General features: G+C 37.8%; 1 protein-coding gene across 4 annotated transcripts in view; it reads left to right on the top strand.

Moving 5' to 3' along the window:
• The window catches only part of Asph (aspartate beta-hydroxylase), a 219,588-nt gene that overhangs the window by 15,649 nt on the left and 185,350 nt on the right, over positions 1 to 18,589 (top strand). The window lies entirely within an intron of this gene.

Genomic DNA, 18,589 nt, shown 5'->3' with positions numbered 1-18,589 from the left:
TCCCCCGCCATATATTAGTGCTGCCTATTCTAGAATTCATTTTGCAGGTACTTTTTGTGTAAGGACTTCTGCCACTCTGCCTCATGATTTTGAGGTTCATGAATGCTGCTGCTCACAGGTCAGTACTTCATTCTTTTTATTTCTGAAAGTATTCCACTGTGAGAGTATGGCACAATTTGTGTTCTTGAGTTGATGGCCACCTCAGCTATTCCTAGCTTTAGTCTATTATGAAGAAAATTTTATGACTGTTATAGAAGTCCCCTTCCCCCCCCTTTTTTTTTTTTTTGTGGACATATGTCATCATTTTCTTGAGCAAATACAAGAAAGGAATTGCTGGGATATAGGGTAGGTATATATTTAGTTTTATTAAAAGACTGCCAAACTGTTTGGTGGAGCAGTTGTACAGTATATTTTACACTCCCACTGACAACCTGTGGGAATTCTACTTGTTTTGCATATGTACCATCATTTGGTGCTGTCAGTTTTTAAATTTTTTAGCTTTTCTGTTGGGTATGCAGTGGCTTTTTGTTACAGTTTACAGTTGCCTTTCCGTGATTACTAGTGATGTCAAGACTTTTTCTTGTGCTTATTGTACACATTTTCTTCTTTGGGGAAGTTTCTGTGTAACTCTTTCATCACTTTTTACTTATTTGTTTTTTGCCTGTGTCTTTATGTATTCTGGATGGTCTTTCCAGGTACACATATTACAAATACTTCTCCCTGATTAATTGACCTTTTGGTTTTCTGAATACTATTCTGTGAAGAACAAATATTTCTAGTGTTGACATCTGTTCTTCTGTTCTGTTTTTTTACTCTTTCTGTTCTGAGAAACTTTTCTTATTCCCAAGTCACAAAGCTATCCTACTCTATTTTCTTCTAGCAGTTTCTTAGGTTTCATTTTTATAGTTAGGTTGTGATCTTCCTCAGTTTAATTTAGGATTAGGTTTACATATATATATTTTTTTCTCTATAGCTTTTAAGGGGTTCTGGCACAATTTGTTGAAAAGATTTTGCTTCCATCATTGAATTGCTTTTGGTGTGATTGGCATAAAACAAACGAGAGTGCAAATATGGGTCTCTTTCTGGATTCCTTATTCTATTTTTTTATTGTCTATTTTCTTTAAGCTTGTATGACACAGTCTTGAATACTCCATCTATACAGTAACTACTAAAACCACATAGTGTTCATCTTCCAAATTTGTTTTCCTGTTAAGAGTATTCTAGTCCCTTTGTATATCTATGCATGCACATTTTAGAGTAAGGTTTTACAGAATGAAGCATGCTAGGGTTTATCATGAGAATTATCTTGAATCTACAGACCCAAGTTTGGGAGAATTAACATCTCACTGAGTCTTCCATTCCACAACAGTGATATAGTCATCATTTATGTAGGTCTGAAAGTTCTTTTTGCTTTGATTTATAGCTTTTTTGTATATAACTGTTATGCATTTTTTTGTTAAATAGTTTTATAAATATTTTAAGTTTTTTAATGCTATTGTAAATGATTTTTTTTGAAATTTCACTTTGCCATTGAATATTACTAATATATAGACATGAAGCTGATATCTACACCTTAGATCTTATGATTTTACTAAATTATTATTATTTTTTTTAATTCTAGGAGCTTAAAAAAAAAACCCTTAAATTTATTCTTTGGGATTTTTCTGTGTACGTGTCTTGTCACCCTTAAATGGGAAACACCTAACTTCTTTCTTTGCCAGTTTTTTCTTGCCTTACTGTACTCTGGAGGAACACTGCTGAGTAGGAATGATTTGAGCAAACATTCTGGCTTTGTTCCAGCAAGTAGATTATCAACTCTGCACATTTTGCAGATAGTTTTTATCAGTTTTGGGGAAATTTTTTATATTTCTAGTTTAAGGAATTTGTCAAATTCTTTTTTCTTTATTGCCATTCCATGTGGTGAAGCTGAATTATCCTTGTATACATTTCTTTATTTGCTAGTATTTTGTGTCTTTTTTCATGCTGAATATAGGTCTGCGATATTCTTCCTTCTTTTCTTTTTCTCTTCTTCCTTCATTCCTCACTTCCCCTTTCTTCCACTTCACCCTTTCCTAATTATGATTGGTACTGAGTATTTTCTCAGCATCTATTGGGAAAAAAAAAGTGTGTGTGTGTGTGTGTATGTGTGTGTTTTCCAGTTCTGTGCTTTCATTACTAAGTTATAATAACAGGTATTCTAGTTAAAAACTACCCATACATTTCTCCAACTTGGTGATTTTATATATATTTGTAAATATTATTGATTTAGTTTTATTAATAAATCTCTGAGTAAAATTGACCAAAAATTTTCATTCTTGGTTTTGTTTTCAAAGGTTATCCTAGCCACATACATGAATTTAAGAGTATTTCCCCTTTTTCTATTCTTTGGCAAAGTTTGTATAGAATTAGTCATTGAGTAGAACTCATTTGAACCTTTTTGTTGGTTTATCGTGCATGGGACATTGTGGGTAAACATGATGGGAAATAGCTTTATTTTTAAATGTGTGTAGGATTATTTAAATTTGGTTTCTTTTTGATTCTGGTTCACCAAGATACATTCTCACTTTCTTTGTAGGCTCATGTGAGTGAGTTATTTTCTAAATGTTCTGTCTTTGAAGTTTCAAAACATTCTGGCAAAAGGTTTGTGGTTTTAGCTGAACCTCTTGTAAGCAGAATATAGGCATCAAGTGCCAGTTATTACTTTGTAACAAAATAAAGTTGCTTTTAAAAATCACTACATAGAAAACCATTTAATACTGGTAATTTGGTTTGATGGACTCAATATGGAATCCATCTTCCTCCTCAAATGATAAGGACTAGCACCAGGTACATGAGTGTGGTCAAAATTGAATTTACTTCTTCATGAACAAAACATAGGGCTTATTTTTGAAATTCAAGATTTATTTGATTATTTCGTGCTTTTTGGCCCATCAGTCTATTTGTAACCAGCACAAAGAGAGGCCTAGGGTGCGTGGCACAGATCCAAGTCACAATTATTGACCATTTCCTTTGCTGGTGTGGAGGTATTAATAGATGTTTATGCCAAACATAGCCCAGAATTTCATGTGCATGCTTGCTCTGTAAGATTACAGAAGTAGAACATTTTAAAGATGAAATTAGTGTATATAAAGGTCTAAATGTCTTAAGCAATTTTTTTATTTTATTTTATTTTATTGCTTTCTTCCAGTGGTAATGCAGCATTTGTGTTAATAAGTCCTCAGGCTAATTTTTAGAATTCTCTTGTGATCAATAAGACATTTAAAGTGCATGATGAGTAAGGGCATAAGATTGAATAAGAGGGAGCACAGTTTGCTAGCTTGTTTATTTGAAAGAGCTGGAAATGAACTGTGAAGAGTGTTTAAGACCCAGTCCCTCAGCTGATCTCTCACTGGTGCCTTTCAGGCTTTTTGTGTGTTCTTAGTTTGTTTACTCATGTTTTCAACACCAGATATTTCAAATTTCAAACTCTTTGAGCCAAGATCTTATTATTGTCCTTCAGTTTTGGCAGATGGCTCCTTCTCATTTTTGCAGAGAAATCAGAGGCCATCCTTCAAGCTCCCTCATCTGTCACATGATGGGTGGGGGTTAGCCTGGGAGTTGCTTGACATTGGAGACCAGCTGCCATGAGGCTAATTATCCCGTAGCAATTAGGTAGGATCTAGGACCTGTGGTGTCTGCAGAAGCCAATACAGTTGAGAATATTGGAGAAAGATTGCTCTAATTTACATGTGAAAATATGAATAACTGAGCTTACATAGCAGGTACATCTCTATTATATCATTCAGTGGAACCCTTCTCTTTCTTTAAACTAAGGAGAAAGTTTGGGAGTGTGGTAGGTGAGTGGAGATGATTTGCAACACAGATAATATTTGCCATCTTGGCAGTCACAACTGTTAGGGTCCTTTGGTCCCCATCCAGGTTACTTGATTTGAAATCAAAGGCTGAGTCTGTGGGACTCTACAGGAATCCACAGTAGATATCAGTTATCTTCTGGGAATTCTCTTCCTCCTTCATCCTTACCTATAGCATATGCACCTCTTTTTCATTTAATGGAGACCAAAATGCAATCTATAGAAACCTTAAAAAACAAACAAACAAACAAACAAAACCCTGGTCTGTGTACTATACTTAGCCAAATATTACAAATCAGTAGTATGTGCTCTTCTTCTTCATTCTTCTCTTTAGGTCTTTCTGGCCAAAGGCAACATACTACTTAAATCCTAAAAGCACTTCCCAGGATTCCTTGTTTGACCCTCTTCTGATTCCATGACATATACTCTCCATAGCTTTAACTGTTGTTAACTGAGTGTTCTATAGCACTCCTGAGCTATAGACTTGAATGAGACCAATAATGACAAAGAGAAACAGTGAGTTACATGTCACTTACTTACTGAGTGCTAACAATATGTCATTATTTGACTCTGTAGTTGTGTTCTAGTTTTTATTTTTTTTCTTTATAGATGAAGAGTTGGAAGGTTGGAGAGATTAATTTGCCAAAGATCAGGAAGCTAGTAAATATCAAAACTGGAGTGCAGATCCCAAATCAGACTCTAAAGCTATTTAGTTGAACATTTTAGATCATTATTATTTGTTACATAGATTACTCATAACAGTTCCTATTTCATCTTTTAGTTATTGCTATCTTTATAAACTGGAAATAAGATCTTGTTCATTTCCTTATTTAAAAAAAAAAACCCTCCAAGTTGTTCCACAGGGTACTCCAGATATGGTTCAGATTTGTTAGCATGATAAAGGAGGCTTTTCATGATCTTTCTCCTCCTCCCCTCTCTACTGGTGCCTGCCTTACCCTCTTTTCCAAATCATGCCCCAGCCATTTTAAATTGCTCTCTGCAGGCTTGGTGTGTGTACTTGCTGTTTTTATTTTTGATGACAGCTCACCAGTGACCTTGCATTCTTTGTCTGACTCCTTTGCATCCTTCAAGACTAAGTTCCCTTGTTAGTTCTTCCCTACTCTCTCTTCAGTCTTTGCCTATATACTGAGTTTGAAAACCTTCCTCCCCTTTCCCATGATGTTCTTCTATAGAACTTGTGATATGGTTTCTTCAAATGATCAAAGTACAGGGCATCCATGATATTAGACAACAAAATAGCCTCATACTGAACTACACCCAAGAACAAACTTTGGCCAGAAAGACCTAATTTTTGATCTTGAGTAATCCTAAACCTCTTCGAGCATCTTTAAATCTTTCTCCATCTTTATAACCATATAGTACTTACATCATAGTTATTAGGATTGACTGCAAAGTTACTTATAGTGAGAGTTTCGCAAATATAGTTACTATGCAGTGATGGTGACATTACCAGGGACTAACAGCTGTCAGTCCTACTTGATTGTAAGGACACCATCTATCAGGGACAGAAACCAGACTCAAACTCACACAAATAATTAGGAGATTTGCTTCAATTATAAAGAAAGCCAGAGGCAGGGCTGGCTGTAGATAAAGAACAGTCAGTTGCTCAGACTGTCTTCACAGATTCAAATCCTTCTGGTTTTCCACTCAGTATAGATTACCCCCTTATGGGTCCCAGAAGGTAGATGGATGGTGGCAGTAGGGTTTGCACGCTTTCTTGTTCACATTCAACAGAAAGAAAGGAGCATCTTTTTGCTCTTTGTTTAGAGATAGACTTCTGACTTCTCCTGGCTCATGTTGGCTCAGGCGTGCCTGTCTGGATGGGGCTGTGGTGATGCTTTGGGTTGTTTAGATCAGGAGTTGCCTTTGCCAGATGTGCCGTCACTTTGCAGCTACTCGGCTCTGCTCCTGTGGTCTGAGAGTTGCTGTGGACAGTAGGACCAGTAGATGAGTGTAACTGTGTTCCTATTAAACTTTATGGGCACCGAAATTTGAATTTTATACAGTTTTTCTTACATTATGAAATTTCTTCTTTGATTTCTTTTCAACAGTATTAAAAGTGTAATCACGCTGAGCACTTGGCCCACATAAAGAAAACAGGAGGTCAGCCATAGTTTACTTACCCTGGTTTAGAGTAATTTCTGGGGCTGGGAGAGACACTGCTAAGAGCAAGATAAACACACATTTTGTTTTCTTTTTATTTCTAGCACTGAAATGGCTGCCTGGACATTGTAGTACTCAATAATAGATGAATATTGAATATCAAAGTAGGTACTTAGTACAGTTCACAAAAAAGGTACTTAGATGTTGGAATGATGGGGTAGGGAGGGAGAGCATGGGAGGAAGATTACCTCTAGATAGGGAAGAGGGGTGGGAGGGAAAGGGAGGGAGAAGGGGAATAGCATGGATGGTGAAAGGAGACCCTCATCATTATACAAAATACATGTATGAAGATGTGAATTTGGTGTCAACATATCTTATATACAGAGATATGATAAATTGTGGTATAAAGGTGTATTAAGAATTGTAATGCAAAAAAATAATAATAATAGAACTCATGTATAATGGCAAAAAAAAAAGATGTTGGAATGAACAAATAAAGGTAGATATTTCTTTATAGCAGCACCAACTGCTACTTAGATGAGGGGTACCTGCGCTTTTGTGTCTTCTGTACTGTCTGGGATGTAAAAAGCCCTCAAAAGTGATGTTACATGGGTGGATTTTTTAGGTTTAGATTATGGGCAATAAAAGTCCCAGTGATGTTTGTAATTGGTAGAACTAAAGAAGCAAAGAAGTGTTGAGAAGACATCTGCTTCATCTATTTAGAGAATGAAATAGGTCAAGTCTACCAAGTATCAGCTACTGTTCAGGCACCATGCTGTAAGTTTCCCTGTAGCAGTCTTTGGGAAGTGCATCTGTAGGAAGCCGTGCCGTGGCCATAAGAGGCATTCCCAGATCTCTTTCATCCAGAATTAGTGTGTTCCATATGGGAGGAAAGTTGGGTAGAGACAGGCATTTAATTTGTTCTGTATTTTTGTGAAATTAGAAAAGCTCTGCTTACTTTGCAAGATTTAGATTTTCTCCTCACTTTATTTTTAAACATGATGCAAGAATGGGGCTAAAATTACTTATGTGAATGCTGCAGTGTGGAATAATTTGCTAAATGTTTCTTCCCATTTTTGGCTTTTAAAATTCTTTTGTAAAAATCATGACAGTTTCCTTTTTGACTTTTAAGATTTGCCAATTTTGATTAGAAGATAAAGTTAAACACTCTTAATACTTGTAAAGAACAATTTGTACCTAAGAATGCTATATGTTTAAAATTAAATATTTTGATTCCTAATGATTTCCTGCCTCCATATTGTCCCCTGTGCCCTTTTACCCCGATTCAGTCCTTGGCACAGAGGATAATATTGATGCCTTTCTGCTTGTCGCCTCTACTAGGTTATAAGTAAAAATGCCTCTCGCATTCTTTGTTGTAAAACGAGGCAGGAATGTAGAGAACTTGTTGAATGAATGCATATTCAAGTGTGTGGAGGAAACCATATAATACACCATCCTAAGATTTTTTTTTTTTATCTTATAATTTTGCTAACCTGAAATTTATTTATTTAGTTGCTTTAGGGATTCAACCCAGGGGCTCATGCATACTAGGAAAATGTCCTACCGCTGAGCTACCTGACAAGTTGTTGATTTGGATGTTATACTGACCAAAACCTTTCTGTTTAAAACAAAACTTTGATCTAGGGTGGTATTAAAACTGTTCAGCCACTGCTGTGAGAAAGGTGCAGCTTGGTCAGGACTGTGTGGTACTACGTGGCTGGGTTTTCCACCTGGATATGTCTGTAACTTATATAAAACTTGAATAATTCAAGGTTGTTGCTAGTGAGGTCATTTGGGAGTCACACTCCTATAGGGAGTTTAAACCAAATTGAGTCAGGGTTAAGGGACATCTTCCAACAAGGTGTCTGTATGGAAGAAAAGCACAGGTGGAGGGTGTAGGGAAGGGCACACAAAGTCAAAATCACATGTGTGTTTTTGTTTTTAAAACATTCCATGTGTGATAGATGTGCTTCATCATTGAGTTGGGACAAAAAAAAAAAAATTTATATTGCACTTTTGTGGGAATAAGAAGTAAACTGTGCAATGATGTTAATGAGACTGGATGTGGTATGGGCTGAGGCTTTCCAGAAGTCTCAAAACCACAACTCCAACCAAAGCTTTCTGCATATTTCACCTTTGGGGGTTCCCGAAAATTATAAGAGATAGCAAAGACACTTGAGGGAGAAATGTCCCATTTTTATTAAGGGAAGAAAGGTAGATTCAGAGCAACTGTAAACTGATGTCTTGTGCAATCCTGAGCAAATTCTAGTAGTAAGTTATTTTTAGGTACTTAGAAAACATGGACACTGGGAAACACTACGGGTTTGCTAATTACAGGCTGCTTAAAGCTGATTCAGTTATGCATTTTGATAGGCTTTGTAGACTGGACAGAATATAATCTTCTCATTTTTTTCCCAACTTCACCAAACTATTTAATAGTGTCTCTAAAAATTCCCTAGTGCTGAAGATGGTCAACATGGATCAACAGGTATAGTTGGAAGTATAGGTGACTGTGTAACTGTGTACCCAAAGAGTGCTGACCTAATGGCTGGGGATTTCAACCTCAAGAGAAACCTGTCAAATTAATGCTTATTAAACTGATATATGGCACAAAACTCTGAGGGAAATCTAGTACTGGGAGGGAAAAGAGTCTATGCAAAAGAATAGTCCAGGCTCTGAAGATAAACTTGAACAATTTAACAAAAGTTTGCGAAGAAAATGTATTGTAGAGGCTAAGCTAAAAGCCATTTGAAGAAGTAGATATTTATAGTTTTCGAAAAGCCAAGTATTTTTTTTTTTTTTTTTTTGCAGTCTCAGGAAGTTGTCTGCATAATGTGGCTGAACAAGAAAGCCCCTTCAATAGGTTGTGTCATTAGTGACCAGAATGAAGGGAGGTGGCAGTCCTGCTGTGTTGGTGGGCTGTATCTGGAGTGATGGTTTTGAATTCAGGGGTTTGCGTGTTAGGGGGGACCATGCTGAGGTGTCCAAATGGCTTCCATGTGGCCGAGGACTTAGATTTATCCTGCTTGTTGAATATGAGAATCCAGTTAAGAATGTCCCATAGGCAATTGGAAATATGGAAGCAGAACTTGCAGGTAGGTCATATTAAGTTGAGAAAAGTACCCTGCCACCTTTTAAACTTGTCCAGAATTCAATCATGAATGAACCTGTTTAACACTTCAGATTGTTTGTTCTGAAGATTTGAACTGGATATCTGTATTTCCTCAACTTTTTAAAAATTTGAAAAATTCAAGATAGTTACAAATAAGCCAAGTACAATGAATTCATATCTTCTTCATTTAGATTTCAGCAATTTGTATCACTTTTATGTGTTTGCATTCTCTCTCACAATTACCTATTTATTTATTTTGCTGCTGAGCCTCTTGAAAGTTAAAATCAAGATATTTCACCCCTAAACCAAGTGTGGTGGTGCTTGCAGGTGTAAAGTATACAGGCCTTTCATTACACTTGTATTTATTCTGTATGTATGTTTGAAGACTTCAAAATAACACATTAGGGTAGTAGAAAACAACAAAATATGCATTAATTTTTGAATTTAAGGGAAAAATGACTGTCTTAGAACATTTTTTACCTAATGGAAATATTTTTCAAAATTATCAACATTACTTAACTTTTAGTGATATAGACCACTGAAAGACATTTAGTTGATGTTCTGGCCTCTGATTATGAGACCTTCCTCTTCACTGGAACACTGTTTCATCCAGTAAAGGGGCTTTTGACAGTGGCTCTGTTTCTTGGGTCCAGTGATCGTCTGTGGTAAGTCCTGAAATAGATGTCACGTTTCAGAATGTAAGGCACAGAAATATTTTTTTTTCCTACCAAAGAGGATTGAATCCACATCCACAGCCCTTTTTATATTTTATTTTTGAAATAGGGTCTTGCTAAATTTTTTAGGATCATACTAAGTTGCTGAGGCTAGCTTTGAACTTGTGATCTTCCTGCCTCGGCCTCCAGAGGTGTTGAGATTATAGGCATGTGCCACCATGCCCTGCTCCTGTTAAATTTTAATTAACATTTTTCAATGTTATATAAAACATATAACTATATAAAATTACTACATCATCAAAATTAAAGACTATTAACCATCAAAAGGTGACATTGAGGAAATGAATAGAAAAGCCACAGATGGGAAGAAACTTCTAGAACATGTTTATCCGTTAAAGGACAGTTATCCAGGAAATACAAGGAACTCCTACAATTCAATTTAAAAATGGGCAGATGTGCAAAAATGTTGAACAGATAGTTCATAAAGAGAAATAAATGACCAAAGAGAACAAGAAAAAAATGTCCAAGTTAAAACCATGTGGAGGTTCTACTGCCTACTCACCAGAACAGCTAAAATTAAAACGAATGACAATTCTAAATGTTGATAAAATTGTAGAACAATAGAGCTCATGATATCTCACTGACTGCCTGGTAGAATCTTTTCACTTTGGGAAAAGATCTGGTAATTTTTTATAATACTAAGAATACATTTGCCTTATGGCCCAATAATTCCATTCCTGTGTGTTTACCTATGAGAAATGCACGGTTTTATGGTTATTTCTTTTTGCCATCAGTGGAAGAATGGCTCCAGTTATCTAGTATCTATGTGAGATTGGTTTCAGGACCACATTGATCCCCAAATCCTCAGATGCTTCAGTTCCTTATGTAAAATATCATAGTATTTGAGTATAATCTGCACATCCTCTGTATACTTCAAATCATCCCTTAATTGCCTGTAAGATTTAATACACTGTAAATGCTGTGTCAGTAATTGGTAGACTCCATTGTTTGGGGAGTGATGATGAGAAAACATGTGTACATGTCCAGTAAAGGTGCAAACTTCACAGGTCTAACTGCATTTTCATCTGTAGTTTGTTTTATCCGTGGATGTGGAACCCAAGGATATGGGGACTGACTGTATTCACAGTAGCCTTGTGTCAGACTGTTCCTGACAGTTTTCCTCATGGTAGTGGGAAGTGGGAAATGCCAGTTTCTACCCATAGGAGAACAGATACACTCTGACTCTCTCTCTCTCTCTCTCTCTCTCTCTCTCTCTCTCTCTCTCTCTCATGTGTGTTATGCATGCATAGCGGCGCTACCCAGCAATGCAGAGTAGTGAGCTGCTGCCCCAGATAACACACCTGTGGGGAACAGGAAGCAAACACAAGTCAGTACATATCATGTTATACTCTTTTTATGGAATTCCAAGAATAGGCAAAACTAATCTCTAGTGGGGGAAAGAAAAGGACAGTGGGGGTCGCTTCTCAGGGTGGGATGGGGTGAAATAGAAATGGGGATAGCAAGGAGGGAATTTAAGTGGTAGTATTATATTCTAATTTGTATTATACTATTATACACGTTTCTTTTTTGATACTAGAGATGGAACCTAGGGGTGCTTAACCACTGAGCCACATCACCAGCCTTTTTTATATTTTCTTTAGAGATGGGGGTCTCACTAAGTTGCTTTAGGGCCTTGCTAATTTTCTGAGGCTGGCTTTGAACTCACAATCTTCCTGCCTCAGCCTCCCAAGTCATTGGGATTACAGGTGTGTGCCACCGTGCCTGGCCTGGTATACACATTTGCTAAAACTTGGAATGTATGCTTAAAATTAATGCATTTTGTTTTATGTGAATTTTATATTAAAAACTATATAAAAATGTTAAACTAAGTGTATAGGGACATGCACTGATGTTTATAGTTTACTTTGAAATGCATTATACAGATGAAATGGATTAATGAATGAGTATAGAGTAATAGATATGCTATAGCAGTATAATAGAATGGTGATAGTGGAGTCTAAGTGGTAAGTATAGAGGCATTCAGTATAATTCTTTTAGCTTTGTTGTGTGTTTGCATATTTTCATAGTAAAACATTGGGGAAATAAATTACTTAAGTCATATGAAATAGCCATTTTTATGGATCAAAAAGTGGTCAAATTGGGCTGGGGATGTGGCTCAAGCGGTAGCGCGCTCACCTGGCATATGTGCGGCCCAGGTTCGATCCTCAGCACCACGTACAAACAAAGATGTTGTGTCCGCCAAAAACTAAAAAAAATAAATAAATATTTAAAAAATTCTCTCTCTCTCTTTAAAAAAAAAAAAAAAAAAAGTGGTCAAATGCTGGCCATTTCCTGTGGTTGACCCTAACATATGAAAGCACATTGTGTAGCCATTTTCTTTACCCATCTCTGTCTGTCAGGGTACTAATATCAAGTATCTTCATTTTCCTTCAGTCATTGTGCTTAATTAGGAAAGACTTATCTCTCATTTCCTCTGAGTAGCAGAGGCTCTTGTCTTTCTCTGGGACAGATTCCTTAACACCCCAGTCACTCTCTGTTATTAAAAGTCTGTCTAGTTGAGATCTGATCTCATTTCCAATTCCGAAGTTCTTTCTCCCCATGGAGGCAGGGCAGCGGGGGGCCTGCAGCAGGAAGCATTGAGTTGCAGGCTCCCAGTCAGCTTTTGAATAGTTGGGCTTCTCAAAGTGTGTGGCAGGGAGGGCTCTCCCCTCATGTGTCCCTACCAGAGTCTCCTCTCTGCCTATTGATGAGATGAGCTGGTATGTTGCCCTCAAATGACAGGTGCCCAAGTGCTGCCTCTGAGTTCTTTGGAAGTCCAAGTGGGAACATTCCCTATGGCTCAGGGCTTCTTGCAACCTCTCCTGGGATCTTTCCTGACAGATACTCTACCCCTTGTGCTCCTGGGAATGCCTTGTGGTGGTCAGCCTTTTTAAGCAAGGTTCTGGTTAGATGGTGCAAACCCCGGAACTTTCTGCTCACTTTGATCCATAAGAAAACTGACATCATGCTGAGAGTTCAGGTTGCTTTGTAGTTGTCTGCTTTTATCTGCAGGTTTCCCTCCCTGGCACTTTTTACTCCTTCTCAGGTGGTCCACTGAGTTTGTTGCTTGAGTAGACATCTCTAAAGGAGTCGGTCTCCCTGTAGATACCCTTGGTCTCTATAAGGGATTCTCTGCCAGTACCTCTCATTTTGACTGAGGTGAGGGATTTGGGGAATTCATAAATGAATAGACATATTTTACTAAGTTAGGTAGAAACACAGATGTACTATTCTGCAGGGGTGTGGTTAATTTACTTTTGGCAAAGCTGTAAAATTTCTATTGAAGATATGTGTGTAAGAAAGTGTGCAGTTCACACACTTTGAGAGGACAATTTTAGTGTGTCCTCAGTTCATTTAACCGGTTGTGATTTTTGCAAGTAGGTAGGCAAACTGTATGGTTTGAAGGAACACTTCCTATGAGACTGCCCTCACTTCAGACACTAGTCATAATTTTGGGGAGGCGGCCCCCATTGCCACTATGAGTTCAGACTACAAATTTGGTGGATTCTGCAGCTACCCTCAGGTTCAATAATTCACTAGAACAAATTTTCAGAACTCAGGAACGTTCTGTATTCAGCACTGCAGTTTTATAACAGTGAAAGGATGTCAATAAGAAATAGCCAAAGGAGGAGATGTATAGGGCAAAGTCCAGAAAATTTGCAGACATTGGTGTTTGTTCTCAGGGATTCAGTAACCTCCTGGCATCAGTGTGTGGCGAGATGCATCCTGTGGAAGATGACCAAATGTAGGAGCTTGCCCCAGCCATTGGTGTCCAGAGTATGTTGGGGTTAATCTGCATGCATGGCAGACCCTTCGTCTCTGTCCAGTTCCTCCAAATATCAGAACTGGTACTGCATGTTCTAAAGCTTTCCTCATAAAGCACATGAGGCTGCCCAGTGCTCAAAACCTTGGGGCAAATAAAGACACTCCTGTCAGGCAGGACATTCCAAGGACCTGAAGACCACATACAAGTAGCCAAGGGCAAAGGCTAGAACTTTCTTTGTTAATTTGTCACTATACAATTTTTAGATATAGCTGTTCTTGCTTTTTCTTTATCACTGTTATTCACTTTCATTATTATTAATTAATTTATTTAGTGAAGTGTTGTTGGCTATTCATAAAATGTATTACCATGCATGATTGCATCCGACGTTTTTTTTTTTTTTTTGGCCTGTAATTTTCTGATAGGTTGACTTGAAGATGTGTATATTATTTATAGTTTTCACTTGAGTCTTCTGTATATTTTATGTTGATGCTTTTATATAATCCGTTTCTTTCTCCTTATTTGTGTCTCTAGATACTTAATTGTAAATGCTGAATATTTTTGTCCAGAAAAGTAGGAACTGCTAGGGAAAAGGGTTATTGATCAGGGATCGAACTGTGGATCCCTGGTCATCATCCATATTGACTTTGTGGTTTCTAATTGCTTAGAAATTTGAGTTGACTGAGTAATGAATGATTGGCTCTTTGGTTATTATTTTTAATTTTGAAAAATGAACTTTTTTTGCTCATCCTATCAACTTTTCTGTCATCACCTCAGAGTTTCTAAATGAACATCATTAATTCATCTTTCTTCATACCCATTGCCTCTCCCAAGCCAGCAGGAGACTGGCTCATTTTGAACATCATACTAATAACCATTACTTATAAATGTGGACAATTAACCCCATGGCAGTGGTATTTCTTCTGAGATGAAGACTTCTCTGTTGAATGTTTTGGAGGAAGAACTAATTAAATTTGAGGAACTGACTGATTAGCTTGACTTGAAGAAACTTTGAAGTTATCTGTCATATTAGGTTTTTATCTAAGGAGTTTTCTGTCCTTCCAGATTTATCATGGGGGGCTGGTGTGCCTGTCGTCTCATTCACTTGTTCTCTGCTGTGAATCAGTGTTAATACACACAGGGGAGTGCTAGGGCAGTAGTTGCCCACTGGATATAAATTTTGGATATTATCCAAATGGTTTCAAAATTTGCAAAGTACTAGAGGCTGATATGCTTGGGTCTTGCTAATATTGCACTTTCATTTACTAATATTGATGAGAACATAACTTTGTTTTTCTAAGTTCTAAGACTCATGGTGGTCTCTTGTCATAATCAACGGTGCCTTTTCTACAGGAAAGATGAAGGAAATGCCACAGCCTTTTCCACCTGACCCTATTCTTATTCTACCAACATGTCAGTCACCCCAGGTGGGTCACTAAAGAATATATCCGAGATGGAGCTGTGGAGTTTGGTAATTGCCCAATTGGAGTCTGTAACCAGTAACCAGTATTTAGGAATCACTGGGCTTTGTCTTTCTTTTTAATTTTTATTTACTTATTGTTTCCTTTTCAGAACTAAGGATTGAACCCAGGGTTCAGTCCAGGTTTCCACTGAGCTACATCCTAGCCCTTTTAATTTTATTTTGAGACAGGGTCTTGTTACATTACTGAGACTGGCCTCCAAGGACTTCTCCTTTATTTCTGAAGAGTTAATGGGAATTAGTTTGATTAGTCCTATAGTCACAAGAATTTGAGAAGGAATTTATTCAGTTATTTCAGAAGTATTTATTGAGTTCCTACCAGACACAAGGGAATGAATGAGGCATAGTTAGTACTTGGCTTCATGAAACTTATATTTTAGAGGTAGCAAAAGATTAAGAAATTAATTACTCTCTAATTAATAGAAATTAATAGCTGTCTAATTCTCAGTGTAATAATGCCGTAAAGGAGAAGTGCAGACTACTTGGCATATCAGGAAATCAGAAAGGTTTCTTGAGGAGGTGGTCAGTAATCAGAGTCAGCAGGAAACAGTGAGGCAGGGGATTGTTCCTTAGGGTTAGATAGTGGTACCATCATTTTGACATTCCAGGAAGAGGTAATAGCCTGGGCAGAGAGCCTGAGACACTCAAGAGTGTGACAGTTCTTTTATGGCTGGGTTCTAGAGGGCTCAAGGGAAATGACCCAGCACTAAGTTGGAGCTGTGGACTGGGGCCATGTTGAGCAGAGTCCACATCCAAGATTCTGTATTTTATTATTAATAATAATGTTATAATATTATTTTATTAATAATGTAATATATCTATAAATAATGTAATAATATTATTAATAATAATGTGGTTTTTAACAAGGTAGCAATATGATCTAATTTAAAAAACATTATTTTGGCTGCTGTATGGAGCAGTAAAGGTTATGTCAAGGATTGGAAACAGCCTAAGAAATGATGGTAACTTGGATTTGGGTGATCTGTCACAGTTGAGAGAAACTTGGGTGATTTAAGACAGGGTTTCCTACTTTTGGATGTCAGGGCACACACCATGCTTTCAAAAAAATATCAAAATAAAAATAGGCTAGGATGACCAGGCACTCGGGTTAATCCATATTTTAGCATGGCTGTAGCTCATTTATAGCCACCAGATAGAAACCCATATGGAAGGTGAGTGTTTTCCAAAAACAATCCCAGGTTTTCAGCTTAAGCAGCGGGCGGGCTTCATAGAAGTGCTGTTGGGATTTAGAACATTGGAGAGGATAGGAGAGGAGGCAGGTCAGTACTTGTCATGGCTGTGCTGAGCTTGAGGATTAATTTGTTGTTCCGGTAGGACACTGAAAAGTCAGATATGTGGTTTGAGCCCAAAGGAGAGAAAAATTTCAGCCCTACAGATAGTAGTTGACATCACCTAGGAAGTGGCATAGGACCAAGCTTATGGAATTTCTGCACTTCACAGTCAGCTAGAGGACAGTCACTCAGCAAAGAGGACTTGGAATCAAAAACTCCAAAGGCAGATGTAAATGTCAGATGATTCCAAAGTCATCAGAGTCAAGGGAAGAGAATATTCACAAAAGGTGGAGAATTGTGCTAAGAGGTCAAGTAAGATGAGGACAGAATGTTTTCTCTTGGGCTTAATGACATGGAAATCATTGGTGTGACATTAGAGCTACTGCCTGGGAGTCATGGGAAGAAGCCAGATGGCAGCCCACAGGTTGTAAGGAGTGAGTGGGAGGGTAGAAAATGAAAGTGACATCATTGTTCTTTTGAGAATCAGATCTGTGAGAGGAAGGAGAAAGACAGAGCAGGGGCCAGCCCTTAGTTTATGTAAAGACAGTGAGAATGAAGGTGTAAGGGTGAGAGAGGGCAAGTGCCAAGAGCCAAGGAGGGGCAGGCTAGCTGGAGAATTAGGAGGAGAGAAGGAAATAGGTACAGGTGAGTACTGGTTTGTGTGGTTGGCAGTGTACAGTCAAGGCAGTTCCCCATTAATTGTTCTGTTCTTTCTTTGAAGTAAAAGGCTATGATAGTTTTTGAGTATAAGTTGGAATAGTTAAGGGCAAGAAGTCTGAAATAGTTTTTGTGCACAATTGGAAAGTGAATGTTTTAGAGAAGTGTGGTAGTCTTGACAGGCAGTTCTGAGCCTAGTTGAAGTTGGCTGCACTGTGTCCTCTTTCTGATTTTCTTCAGTGTGTCCATCTGCCCTTGCTATCATGAAGACCATGAATAGTGGTGTTCTCCCAATGAGACTGTCATGGCAGACTGATACCATAAAAAGAGAAGTAAGAGAGTTTAGTGAGCCAGGGAGGAATTTAAACAAGGAACTATGTACTTTAAGGTGGATATGGAAAAAAGTGAAGGCAGGAAGTGATAAAGGGTGTATTGAGCAGCTTCTAGTTACTATAGGGAAACACCCGAGGCAATTATAAAGAGAAAAAAAAGTTTATCTTCACTCATGGATCTAGAGGTTGCAGTTATCTTAAACCTGGCAAGTGGTTCATTACCATTTCCTGTTTTAGCATGCACTAACTTTTAAATTTATTATTATTATTTTTATTTGTGGTACCATTGAATTTAACCTAGGGGTGCTTAACCACTGGGCCACATCCCCAGCCCTCTTTAAAAAAAATAAAAATCTTGACACAGGGTCTCTCTAAATTTCTTAGGGCTTGCTAAGTTGCTGAGGCTGACTTTGAACTTGTAAATCCTCCTGCCTCAGCCTCCCGAGTCGCTGGGATTATAGGTGTTTGCCGCAAAGCCTGGCCCAAACACTAACTTTCGTGGGATAGATTCTGGAGGGGAGAGGGGGAACGACTTATGGTCAGAGGATGACAAAGCACTTGTCAGTTTTCTCTAGTTGTCCCTGATCCTAGTTCACCCCGTCCCACATCTAGGTCGTCAAATATTGGCACCTTAGGTTGCTGACTCTTCTTCAGGGCATTTAAGTGTTAAATTTACCTTTGAAACCTTCAACTGGGTAAAAAAAAAAAAATAAAAAAAAAAATTAAAGACTTATAAACAGCTTTGAAAGGCTGCTACCTTGCTCTAGATACTATTTGTGCAAAATTAATTTCATATACTCATCAGAGCTCTAATGTGAACTGCTAATCTTAGATCAGTGAAAAAATGGTATTAAAATTGGGCTGATTTTTATTTCCCAAAAGAGAATATTTGGAGATGGGGTTGGGGAGAAGTAGAAAAGAAATCAGAATGTGGTTGTGTAATCTCTTTCCAGTTTTCTTTTTGAGATGGTGTTTCCTAGGTCACTTCTCCTACTCCTGAAGATTTCTGACATTCTGTGTCCCTTCCTCCTAGCCTCCCCACTATTCCTTTCCCTTCCTCCAACCCTTTCCTCACAGCCCTTCTTCTCCCATGAAATATTTTTGTGGGGTTGCTTTATTTTTTTTCTGTTGGAGGAACTATTCCTGAGATAGTAATGCTGTGTGTCAGAATTCTAGAGCATTGATTATTTCTTACCATTTATGGTTCGGTTGGATTCAGAGAAGCTAAGCTGATAGTCTTGCAG

The sequence above is a fragment of the Marmota flaviventris genome, chromosome 15 (assembly GCF_047511675.1).
Source record: "Marmota flaviventris isolate mMarFla1 chromosome 15, mMarFla1.hap1, whole genome shotgun sequence".
Lineage (NCBI taxonomy): Eukaryota > Metazoa > Chordata > Mammalia > Rodentia > Sciuridae > Marmota > Marmota flaviventris.
This window is presented reverse-complemented; position numbering and strand designations above follow the sequence as displayed.